A 312-nucleotide genomic window follows, 5' to 3' on the forward strand; every position below is an offset into this window, starting at 1 on the left:
TGTTAAGACGTAATGATGTCGAGTCAGAAAGAAGTGAAAACAACGCGGAGGCGATGATTTGCGTTGGAGTCAGACAAGAGTAAACGATTCAGAGCCGGATTTGTTTGTTTGTTTGTTTGTTTGTTTTGTTGTGATTTAAGGACTTGTTGGTTTTAGAAACTCGCTCAACGACGCCGCCAACACCCGAGCTCTGATTCGTCACAACAGCCCAGAAATCATCATTAGCTTCTTGTTAGCATTCAGATCTGATTCCGAACGACCTTCTCAAAGACCAGGGTGGGGGGGGGGGGGGAATCTCCTTTTTCCCCGGGG

The sequence above is a fragment of the Cynoglossus semilaevis genome, chromosome 17 (genome assembly GCF_000523025.1).
Source record: "Cynoglossus semilaevis isolate Cse_v1.0 chromosome 17, Cse_v1.0, whole genome shotgun sequence".
Taxonomy (NCBI): domain Eukaryota; kingdom Metazoa; phylum Chordata; class Actinopteri; order Pleuronectiformes; family Cynoglossidae; genus Cynoglossus; species Cynoglossus semilaevis.